Raw genomic sequence first — 11,848 nt, 5'->3', positions numbered from 1 at the left:
CACGATAAGCATAGAAAATGACTTTGTATGAGCAACTGCCACTGCAAAAACCTTTTATATTGACTCTTAGGTAACAGATTAAACTGCACAATCCTGTACAAACAGCAATACTGGGCTGCAAAAATGTGAAGAAACTTCATATGAAGTTGATTACAGTATGGAAGTAAATAAGTGAGAAATGTGACTTTACCCTTTGGAATAATAGTATTAGAGGCCAACATCATCATTCTGAACCTGAATTTGATAATAAAAGAATTCAACTAAAACCTAAAGTGGCTTCCTAATCTCTTTTCTTCCTTTCATGCCAGAAAGTAAATCTTTTTAAATGCTTTTTCTTTGATACAAAAGAGATGTCCTGTAGCTCCTGGATTGTATGAGCAGCAACTTTACTCAGAAGCTTTGCTGTAAAGACAACAGTTGTGTCTTTAAAGACACAAGGAAAGGAAAAGGCTGTATTTTAAATATGTGACATGAGACAGTGGAAAAACATCTCAGGAATAGACAACACATGTATCCTTCCAAAATTCCCTAACGGTATTTGTTAGAATTTGAACAGTCATCCTAGTAAAAGCAGTTACATATGAGAAATTCTGAGTGGGTAAAACAAGGTAAAAAATAAAGTATTTTAGCACAAAGCTATGTCACTGCTCCAGCAACCAGAATACAGATAAGAAAATGCTGGCTTTTTTTCCCCTTTCTCTTCTTATGGTACTGGAAAAGATTACCCAAGCACTTTTTCTGCTGACAGTCAAACTGTAATTAGATAGTCTACTAAACCTGATATGTGAAAATACAATGTGATTTTCTTCCCCTTTCAGTAACTTCTCCTAGCCAATTAATACCCACATTCAGGAAGGAATACTGCATATTGCTAATATGCACACTGAGTATCTATTTCAAGCACTAATTTAGAACTGTGAAGAGATTTACATTTTTCTAACTATAAAACTGGACTTGTAATGCCATTGCATGTGATTTGATTTTTTTTTTTTTAGTAGATTTACCTCAAATAGTCAAAATCTACCTAAGGATATGCTCAATGCAGAAAGGATTTTTTAGCTCAAAACCCATTGTAAGCCAAGGAAAAAGAAATTCTTCATTCTCTAATTGGAAATGCAGTGTTTAAGACTGTTAATATGTTTAGCATTTAGTTTAGTTTTTCCTGTGAGAGCAAATGCAAACAGGAAATTCCATTTAACCATAAAAAGTAATTTTTTCCCCTGTGATGTTGGTTAAAAAACGGAGCAGGGTGCCCATGCAAGTTGAGAAAGTGACATCACTAGAGAAACTGAAAACCCAAATAGACACAGCCCTGTGCAACCTGTTGTAGTTGACCCTGTTTTGAGAGGGGGCTTTGGGACAGACAGTCAGCTGAGATCCCTTCCAGTGTCAATAATGCTGTGATTTGTGAATGTGAAAAGTACTAGTATTTAGGAGATTTTTAAAGTTTCCATTCATTATCAGTTCTTTTTCAACAGCACCAAATGCCTAAGAATCATCTCCACACTATTAAAATTACACTATTTTTGATTCCCAGACTTCTCTTTACTACTAATGAAGACATGCTGTAGTTTTGATCTTTCTACCTCTAGCCTGATTTACTTACAATCATTCATTATCCTCTTTCATCCATTCCCTCCCTCCTTATTTTTCCAGAGCACAAGAGTAATCCAACTTTAACATCTTTCCTTGCGATCCCTCCCCTTACAAACTGCCAAGACAATGCTTTTTTGTTACCAATTTTTGTGTAAAAATGAACTGCACATTTTATATTTCTCCACATATTCTCCCTTAAAATATATAGTTGATTACAGAAATATATGTTTCACTGATTAGAATCATGGATGATAATTTAAACATACTTTAACTTTTATGAAACGGTTATCATTAAGCAACTGGTAGCTCATTCAAGGCCTGATCCAGAAGATTCCAGTTTGTCCACAAGGAATTACTTTTTAAACAAGCACACAAAAACTTTACCTTTCCCATGCAAATTAAGCACATTCAGTATCCAGTGTTACAAGTCAATACAACCTTTTCATTTTCACAGAAATGAATTAATGCTACACAACTGTTGCTGTCCTCAGCTCTTGCCTGTATTAGAGGTATTGAGCTGCATAAGAAATTGTCCTTTCAAGTTACCTACTTGCATATTTACATATTCAACATTTTGCAGGCACAGGTATCATTAGAACACAAATTTCCATTTTTGTGTATGCAAGCATACTGTGTGCAAATGCTTGCATCTTTGCTTGCATTCACAATTGCCACTTTGAAAAACAGTTAAGCTATTTTGTTCTTTGCTATGATATTAGTTTAACATGCAAACCTATATTTGTCATTCTATCAATTCCATTATAGATATCTTTAGTATCAGGAATGCGAGATGCAACTTCTCAAAAGTACATCTTCAGTGAGACCTTTGCAGTGACAAGTGGGCAAAGCTTATCATTAATCTTGTTCTGGGTTTCACAGCAGGACTGTATTAGATTTTGGGAGGACAATTTGCAGGCAAAAAAAAAGTTTTATAAACATTCACATTCATCATTACTCAGAATAAAATGCATACACTAACACAGGCATATAATAAACACTTGTTCGAGAATTGTATTGTTCCAGGAAACACTTCAGTAGGCCTCCAATCATGTCTTCTTTCGAAATTTTGTAATATATCTTTCTTTGAAAGCATTTCAGACAAATTTATTATGAAAGTATTGAAAGAACAAACTTTCTATTAAGTTCAAATAACTGAGTCTTTAAAAAAAATAGATCATGTACCTTCCACACATGAGAGGCAATGACACTTAGGATAATGTTGTAAATATAATCAAAGCACATTTAGCTCCATTTTGGCTTCTTAGAACTACAATAGAAGGAGAAAGAAACAGCAATTTGCAAGCAGACAGAAAACAAGGCAATATAAATAGAAAAACAGTTACAGTTAATGAGATTTGTTTTCACTGGAACTGCTGCTGGGTTTCACTTTCAAACTACAGAGTTATCTGCTTTCATTTGATTAGAGACAATTCTATGCAATCTCAGCTGCTTTGATTCTCTCACCAAGTAAAAGAACAAGTGTGTCACACTTAAAGAGAAAACTTTCATCTTAAGAAAATGCAAGAACAAAGAGTCTTCACATTTGTATTTAAAGTAAGTAGACAATTACATTGAAGATAGTGCATCACTATCTGGCAAGGATACTGGTGGAGAAATTCTGACACACACCCACAAGAAATGTCTAAAATGCATGAGATTACCTTGCAAGAGTATTGCTGGGGCTTTGTTTATACAAAACTCTTTACATCAATAGATTAGTTTCTCTCCAGTACTTGCTTTTAAGCTCTCCCTTTGTTGTAGATTTTACCACTATCCTACAGTCTCCCAGTGGCTAATGACTTTTCCATCTCCTTCTATGCCACAGTAGTACTTGCCACATTTTTGTCTCTTAAACTATTTAACAGATTAACAGATTACATTTAACAGATTAAATAGGTGAATTATCAAACCAATTTTTCGGAAACAGAATCAAGTTCGAAATTTGCTGCTTCTACTTCATTTCTCTTTCTCTCTTGCATTTACAAAAGCTTACCTGTTGCTCCTGCTGAAAACTATAGCCTTTGCCTCTTCCTAGAATCCTGGCCTTGCTTGTTCTTCCATTTTCACAGATTACCACAGCTACAACGCTATCTGTGACTGTGCTTGTACAACTCATTGGTTGTCCACTGCATTACACTCTTAAATATGCATTCCTTCATCACCTAATTATTACTTATGTATTAGAAAAACCTTCTTCTCCTTACTCAAAAATCATACATAAAATACTAAGTGTATTTATATTTCAGAAGTTATATTGGTTTCAATACTGTAGCAAGCAGTGACAAAAATCTAAAGAATCCCTTGACAGCCGGAATACAAAAACTACACAGACAGCAAACTCCTGATGATCCAACACAACTGCTCATTCAACCTTAGCTGCAAAGTGATTTCTCAGTCTGTCTGAAAAGATTGCCAGGGCCACTGTTATTCTCAGCCCATATTCTAGTTAGAGGCAGAATTTACTAAGGACTTCAGAATGCTGTTCAAAAGACCAAGTATTAATTACAATTGGTGTTTTCCCTATGAAAATACTATAAAACAAGACCTGAAACAATACCAAATTATCAAGGGTTCAATCTTGGAAGATAAAAGCTCAGCTGTAAAGGACAGAAGTAGAGTCTCCAGGCCCAATATCTAGCACACCCTGTGGCTACAAAGTTGGAACACATCTAACAGACTCTGACAGGAGTTCCATGCAAGCTGTGTCTAAGGATCTCTGGCTCAAAGCATACCACTTCTAACTGGGACCACATGGTACAAAACACCACTGTTGACTCATTGTATTGTATCTGAATTTGCTCCGGAGAGGAAGTGATCATTTTGTGAAGCAGAATGAAGACTAACTAGGAAACAAAAAGTTCTTTTCACAAATACATTGTGTTTCTAGTAGCAATGATGCTGTTGTATAGGGACAGCAAGTATTTTTACTAGACAAAAGAAGTTGCTTCATTTGAAGTCTAAGATGTGATTCCCCAGAAAGTCCAGCTGTTATTTCAGTTAAGTCAGTTTGTCCAGTAAAAGATACTACCTCTTCATATAAATTTGACTTAACATTCTCTTATTTGCTGTTTCAATATATTTTAAATTAACAGAGTTCATATGTTAAGTGTGTGGCTACTTTTAATGCACTAAGAATTAGGTTGTTGATTTCATCCCTTATATCATTTGAGTATGTTATTTTTTTACTTGATCTTATGCTATAAGACTTCTAATACTTGGATACTTCAAGCTCTTTCCTTTGCTTACAAAGCAATCTACTGTCAGTGGAGACATGTTAAATCAAGGATATGTTTTAACAGGATTCCCAGGCCCTAATAACCATTACTTCCTGCATTCATAATAAAAACAGTGTGAGATGGCTACGTTCTCACATATCAAACAAACCTTCAGGACAGCCCAGTTAAATGATTTGCCAAAAAACTGTTTGGTATAGAACTAGCAACTTTCTCAATTAGCCACATAGCTGTTTAGAACATACAAGGTTAAATGCTAATCAGCACTTCTGAAGTGCTTGATTTAAATCACTCATTCTGTGTTTTGAGATAACTTTGGTAATCTTAAATGAGTTTGAATGATACGCAGTATTTTTTTAAACAGTTAGCCAAACCTTAATGTTTTTCTTTACAACAACATATGGTATAGTCATTACTTAAAGAGTGGTTCTCAGAAGTACACATCTTTCACTATAACCAAGTGCAGGAATTGAACTGGGGACACATCTGCTCATATCTATTAAATTCTCAATACAATTTCAATCATGATGACACTTTCAAACACGGGAGGCTTTTTCTAACGTAGGTGAATAACAGGAACATGATTTCACTTCAACAAAAGTCATCTAAAGTTATTGTCAGAGAATAAGAAAGAAGGAAATAAACAGCTGCAGTATTGAATCATGTAAACACAATGACAGGCTGTGTAACACAGGCTCCATGTTATAAAGCTTTCTTTTTTCCTTTAAACTAAGGAATGTGTAAATGGTAATCACTGCAGTTCAAGAGAAAAGCAGTTTACAGCACACCCAGTAATGTGGAGGTGATGTCTCTTATTGGAGCAACTGAAAATATAAAAAAAGAAGTCTTTGAGAAATTTTATTTTAATTTGTTTTATCAGAGCTCCTGAGCAGTAAAAGGAGAGAATCAAAGGGTTGCTCTGTGTGGTGCCTCTTGGTAAAATAATCAGCTTTGAAGTTATTCTTTGGATAACACAAGATACTGGGTTAAGTAAGGGGCACCTCCTTAGGATTTACTCTCATTTGACATGGCATTGCCAAACATATGTAAATTTTATAGCAAATTAAATGTGAAAACATGTATGATATTAAAGGACCCTATATACACTAGGATTGCTCTCTAAATAACCGCACAACTGAGAAGAAGTCAAAGGCAAACACAGGAGGGTAAAACTGATGAAATTGAGGGGGGTTAGGGAGGAAAGAAAAATGGAACCATTGATTCATTGGTATACTTATACTGGCCACTCCGCAGATGGAGTAATGTATCAGTTCAGCAAGTTATCAGCAGAGACAACACAGACAATCGAGAATCTGTACTTAAATATAAAAAAAATTAATTGAGATTTGTTCTTAATCTGATAGCAATCATAATTTGACAACTGGTTTTAAGAAACACAGCCCAGTTTACGATAAACAAAACATTCATAATGACTGAAAATCTTGTCATCATTTACCTCATGTTTTATTTGTTAATTCATCAATTTTATTGTCTGTCAATAGGAAGAAATGTTTAAATATAGAGGAGAGAGAAAGAAATGGAGAACAAAAGATCAATCATAAAATGAGAAAAAATATAAAGCTTCTCAGAGCAGCTTACATAAGATCACAGACTTTCCTCCAGAATTTTCAAACTGAATGTTCTACCTTGCACTGCATCTCTCCATAGCACTTTGCAATAAAAGCCTGTATATACTGAAATGATATCTTGTAAAAAGCCAAGGTTTTGCCTAATGTTGTCATACAAATATGATATATTTGTTTTAAGTAGAAAACCTTCTTAAAAACACCAACAGTCAACGATGGACATTCTTTTTCCAGAATAAAATCATCCATGAGTGACTTACATTCACAGTAAAGTCCTCAGGGCTTGTTCCGATATGCTTAATGATGTATCTCCAATATAGCAGTGAAATTAAATACACACACCTTTGAAATTTTTGTTTCCTTTGACCTAAGAATGTTTATTATTTGTGCACCAAATAAAAAACAAAAACCCTTCTAATCCTAACCTTTCCTGGTACAAAACAACAGGTATAAAATTGAGATTAGTCTGGTTACTTTACCAGACTATAAATCATGTTGCAAAAGTGTTCATATCTTTATGCTTGTAGCCAGGCAATTAGAAAGCACCAGAATTGTTTTTATTGTTTACAGTGCATTCAGAAGCCGAGCAGCAACCACAGCAGGATTCTGAGTGCTGCAGTGCTCCCCACTGTCCTCCATTAAAACCCACAGGTCTTGTGAGGTATGCACAAACTTCTGATAAATTGATCAAAGCCCCTCCTACACAATTTAGATTACTCAGTAAACACTATTAATTTTTATTCTTTTGAAGGAACAGAACATTTGTAAAAAGTGTGACTGTTTGATGCTACTATGGTCATTATGGCTTCCTTCTGCTACTTCCATGCATCCTCATTACTGGAATCAGCAAACTGCAACTTTTGCTTGACATTTATTTATTACCAGCTGATTCTATTTTATCATCACAATATACTTACAGATTATATTAACTTAATTGAGAAAAAACCTCTCTTGCTATCCCAGAAAAAAAATCTACTGAGAATGCTGACTGAATTTCTGATAATATTTTGCCACTGGAATATGGTATTCCATGAAATTCCTTAAATTACTCCAGGTCATTTTAAAATTAAGTACAGGATACGATATGTAAGAATGATACCATGCCAAAATGCAAGCAAACATAAGAGGGAGTCAATAAAGAAAAAAGAAATCTAGGTGTCAAGTTCTATTCATGAAATCTACGGAAACCACATCAAAGTGAGTGATCAAATATATTTTCTGTGATATCTGAGTGAAATTGAGTAAACGTGCTCAGAAAACTATGTCTGGCACAATTTAAAAGCTCCATGTGGGTTTGCACATGGACTATCCATTGCCAATTAGTAATGCACACACCAAATCCAGCCTTGAAATCAGCTTCTCAAGCTGGTATATCAGAGCTTAATATACTTAACAGGATGATTAGAGGAAGTTTGTAGAAGGAGAATTTCAGAATTGAATATAGGCTCTCTGCTTTGAATGTCTTCTCTAGGCAAAGAAAAAATCTACTGCTGCATTAAAATGTACAGCAGCAAGCACTGCAACTAATCTACTGCAGTAACTTTTCATTCATTTTGATAGTGGATGCGATTACCAAGATGGAGCAGATCACTGCAGAATCACTTTGTACAATAAAGCTCGTACCACAACAAATGCAGCAATAAAAGTGTTAGGATACTTTCAGTCCTTCTCAGCCACAGATCCTTTGACTTTTGATAATGTTTGTTGAGTGAAGACTTTAATGAAAACAGTATTTCAGAACTTCCTTCCTTAGTGAATATATGTCCTCACCTTAACCTTGTTTTAACATTGTTTTTTTTTGTGTGGGCTTTTATTGTATTGTGCAGTATGGCAAATCTGATAAGAGAAAATTAAAGGCTGAGCCCAGTACTATTGTATCAGAACGGCTGAAATATTCACATATCCTGGAAAAGCTGGGAATTTGTGATCCTACTTTCAGGCATAGAATGGATACATGGTTCTTGATTACAGAAAAAAATTCTTCTGCAGTCAGACACAAAGCTGAATTTCAGCTGTATTCTCTGATGAACAATCAACACGGCTCATTTCCTGGGCTTTGAAAGAAAAACTGTTTCTTGCACAACCTAGTGAACTGAGAGTAATAGGAATGATATGCTAGATGACAGCAGCAACCTAGAATCTACAAAAAAGAGCCTAGATGTCCACACTTGTGAATTAAAGTATGAATGTCATAGATGCAGTACATCAGATGTTTGATCCACAAAGATCTGCTTCTTCAACTGCAGCATATGCTACAGCTGTACCTAGCACAACCACCCATTATCTAGATGGTTAGTTCTCCCCACACATCCTACCTTTCTAAAAAACCACAACACTCACTAAAAGGCAACTAGAAAATAAGAAGCTAACCAGTAATTTACATTCTGGTTTTCAAAGGAAATTACTTAATTTGTCTACCTTTTATTTTATTACAGTTTCTTTTATACCACACAATGTGAGAAACTGTAATTCTCTGTTAACACACACAACAGAATTCTTCAGATATAGTTTAGATATTGTGTGCAGTTCTTCGGGTATTTTCTGCAAAGAGATCTTCCTAATCTCTGCCTTCACCATAGAAAATCACTCAATTATGTAATTGAGAAAAGGTCCAGGCTGCTTTTATCTGAGTCTGTTAGCTTCACACCTGAAATTCAGATGTAGTTGGCTGCTACTGAAGAGTGGCCTTCACACAACAGGACAGTCTGACACCACATCCATACTCCTAGAGAACATTTTTAATCCCTAACAGCTAATCAGTCTCATGCACAATAATGACCGCGCAGCCCTTTTCTTAATATGAAGGAATTAAGCACATTCATACCACTAGCTGAATTCCTGTACATACCTCGAGGAAAACCAAAGAACGAACAACCTCAGGTACTCCTGGCAGCATGCAACATTGAAATTGTTTATCATAAAACAATAATTCAAACTCTTAACAGTTGCATTTTTCTGTAAGGGCCTGTATAATCAATGAATATACAGATGCTATAATTACAAAATAAACAAGAGAGTTTGGCTAAGCAGGCTATTGTACCAAAAAGAGAATAAATAAGAGTGCTTACCCTCATCCTAGGCTTGCTGTAAAACTCCAAAGGAGGGATCTCCAGAAGAAATCCTTCCCCGGTGGCAGTCAGCTCTTAAATGGATCTAGGAGAGGTGGAGCCAGGCTTCACCCCTTCCAGCAGCACAGGTGAATTGCCTTCACCTGTGCTCCCAGGGCTGACTCAGTGCTCACGTCAGGTGATCAATCAGAGGTTCAGGCACTGATTCAGCAGTTCCCGTACAGGGCCTTATAGATCATTTAGACTTCTTACAATGACCAAGATAAGTTTTCTTTAGCCTTTTAAAAATATATTTTATATTTTTATATTAAAAAAAAATAATCCCACCACTAACAATTTTTGGACTGAAAGAAGTTCTCTTTACAGGCAGTCCTTTTCAAAACTATTCATCATACACATCCTTGTATTTATGGTAACTGTCAATGATTGACTTCATGTTAGATGGAATACTGGTCCAGTTTAAAAGAACATTCCCTGTTTGGATATTCAACTAATTCCAACATTTTCTTCAGGGTTTGAGTTTTCACTAAAAAAAGCATGCTGCAACAGCCTCTGGTGAAGGCTGACTTAGTGCTCATTTCTGGAATCTGATCTTGAGTGTGTGTGTATGTGAGAACTAACCAGCTAGATCAGTGAGTTGCTAACTTACAGAGTGTCAGTCTTTGAAACAGTTTATTTCACAACTCTGGCAGAGTTTAATTTAATTGGAGCCATTTGAAAGTTTGTTACATAAGTTTGCATTTCCAAAGTTAATAATAAGTGAGATTTACAATGAATATTTCTGCATGTAAAAATGAATACTTCATATCTATAAAGGGGCGGGGGGGGGGGGAGGAACACAACTGGACAGCAAGCGATAAATGTGGGCTCTTCTGGAAATGGCAACGTTTCCTAGGAATCAGCTCATTAATTTTCCCTGGGAGGTATGCAATTGAAATTCAATGAGAGTTAAACACTTGACTCCCTTAGACTCTTTCAAATCCCAGCTGTAGTGATATTTAGCTAATTCCCAAACTAACTAACAGAAATTAGTCACTTGGCATAGCGATGCTATCTAGTTATTGGTCACTGCAATAGATGCTGTCCTCAGCACAGCATTTAATGATGTCATTACAGGAGCTTGCATGTCTTTGCTGGGCTAGTGGCAGCTGAGGTTACTGGCCTGAAAGCCCCGTCACTCAGAGTGCCACATGGGGCAAGTAGCTGCCTTAGAGGATGCTTCTCAGTCTCCACAGTAACACCATGTGTGTATATCTAGCTTTCTGCAAGGACTTTCTGACTTCCAGAAACATGCCTGTTCAACTTATACAAAATAACATACTCTGTGGACTTGACCATCCTCCATGTTCTACCAAATCAGTGACATTATATCCCTCTATCTTGTATGAAATAAAATTAGGCATCTCTGGAGAGGTTTACTCTTTAACAGCCACAGTTTTTCTCCCTTTTCCTAGTTTACTTCCCCTCTTTCATTCCTGGTGTCCTTGCTCTGCTGCCAGAAATGTCTGAACTGGTGAGCTCACTCCCCCACTCCTTTCTTCCTTTCTCTCCTTCTCTCTTGGCTGTCCATGGGTTTCAATGGGCTCCTGCAGCTACCCAAGCGGACAGCATTCCGTTGCTATGCAACTCCCTGAAAAGAAGCACATGCTGCTGCTGCACAGACAGAGCCTGCCCGTCTGCTCCAGTGATGCTGTGGCCTAATTTCTACTTCTGTTGTATTAGTTACAAAAGGAAACATCTCCATAGTGGAGGGTTGGGGAGTACTGAATTATTTGCACTTCGTTTGTTTGTTTTTTCCCCACTCCCCTGATTGGGTGCATCCTCTTCCATCTCAGGGCCCCTAAAAGTCATGCATGTCTAATCTGTGTGCACACATTTGGGACTGTTTTCTGGGCTTTGCAGAATACTGACAGTTTTCTTTTGGCTGAGTTAACAGTACATACTGATATTTGCCAGGTTTTCCTGTAGCTGTCATTTAAGGGCAGTTTTGCATGCAAATTCTCAAGGCGGTTCATTGTTTCCTACCTGACTTTTTATCACCCAGGTGTTGCACTGATTTTTTTTTTTAAGGCCTCTTTAGGCATGCAAGCATATCTTTTCTCATTTTCCCTCCTTTCACTGTGCCTTCCTTAGAACAAAGAAAAGCTAACTAAAAAATTCCTTTGGTTTTTCCACAGACTGAAGAGATATCAGTTTTATCCATATATTTAGGTTTGGTCTGGCCAATGTTCTTAAAAGCCAAGGCCACACAGATTCAGATTTTGGGATCTGAACTCAGTTCTTCTCCTATAACACATTGCTGCTATTATAGACGGTACTGTTATTAGATAAGAAACTGCAATAATAAAAAATAATAAGCAATTTT

Source organism: Meleagris gallopavo, chromosome 7 (assembly GCF_000146605.3).
Source record: "Meleagris gallopavo isolate NT-WF06-2002-E0010 breed Aviagen turkey brand Nicholas breeding stock chromosome 7, Turkey_5.1, whole genome shotgun sequence".
Taxonomy (NCBI): domain Eukaryota; kingdom Metazoa; phylum Chordata; class Aves; order Galliformes; family Phasianidae; genus Meleagris; species Meleagris gallopavo.
Note: the sequence above shows the minus strand (reverse complement) of the source record.